Source organism: Micromys minutus (genome assembly GCF_963924665.1).
Source record: "Micromys minutus genome assembly, chromosome: 2".
In the NCBI taxonomy this organism is placed as follows: Eukaryota; Metazoa; Chordata; class Mammalia; order Rodentia; family Muridae; genus Micromys; species Micromys minutus.
Genome location: NC_137971.1, coordinates 52158731 through 52159945, shown reverse-complemented (window position 1 = coordinate 52159945; position 1215 = coordinate 52158731).

Genomic DNA, 1215 nt, shown 5'->3' with positions numbered 1-1215 from the left:
GCGTGGCTTATGTGGGGGCGCGGCTTTGGGGTGGGGCCTTGCCGGACGGAGGCGGGGCTGAAGGCAGGCCTCTCGGAGCAGGGCGGAGTGTGGAAGGAGGGGTGAGCCAAGAAGGTCTTCTGAACGCTCCTAAGTTGTGGCTTTGCCTAGATAGAAAAATTGAGTGTGATGAAAAGTAGTGCGTGCGACGGTTGTAGGTTGATGAGGGGGCGGGATCACGAAGTGAGCATGACAATAGAGCCTATCTAAACCTGGGGGTCGTGGGTGGAAAGAGATGGGGAGATAGAAAAGAGGCTACTTCCTGCAGGAAGATGGGAAAGTAAGAGTAGTGAGGAGAATGGTGATCTCTAAGCCAAAATCTCCTTCGCCAGGCAGTGGGAAGATTCCGGGCTCAGCGAGGAATTTGTGAAAAGACCTGTTAGTTACTACAGTAAAGTAACTTGAGAATGGGGTTGAGGTTGAAGTAGCGGTGGGGGGGGGTGCAAATGTCCTGAGAGGTCTGGGAAACTGTTGTTAAAGAAGTATGTCCAGAAACACTCCATATCTCCAAAGTAGACATGGGTGCTGGCCAGAGTCCTGCAGGAGCTTAGAGCTGGAAATGATGTGCTGGGCACGGAACTATGTTGGCTGGAGGAACATGGCAAAGCCAAGATTAAACCTTTTCTTCCAGATGTGACTCTCCACCCTCTGCTGGTCCACAACTTCCTGTAACTCCAGTTTTAAGGCCTCCAACACCCCCTGTGATGGTTTGTATATGCTTGGCCCAGGGATTAAGACCCTCATCCTGGAAGGCAGTCTTCCACTAGCAGCCTTCAGATGAAGATGTAGAACTCTCAACTCTGCCTGCACCATGTCTGCCTGGATGCTGCCATGTTCCCACCTTGATGATAATGGACTGAACCTCTAAACCTGTAAGCCAGCCCCAATTAAATGTTATCCTTTATAAGACTTGCCTTGGTCATGGTGTCTATCCACAGCAGTAAACCCTAACTAAGACAGCCCCTTCTGGCAGGAAGCCTTAACTCTTTTTTTCACACAGGCAAATATTTGCAGTTATCCTGTGTCAAATATTCTCTGCAAATAAAATAGTGCATGGCATGAAGGGTTATTACCAGGTTATCTCGTTGTTAAAATTTAAAGTTAAAATGACTAGATTTGATTTCCAGGTTTACTAAGTATGAGCTGTGGGGCTTTATGTGCTTCCTCGGCTGTAAG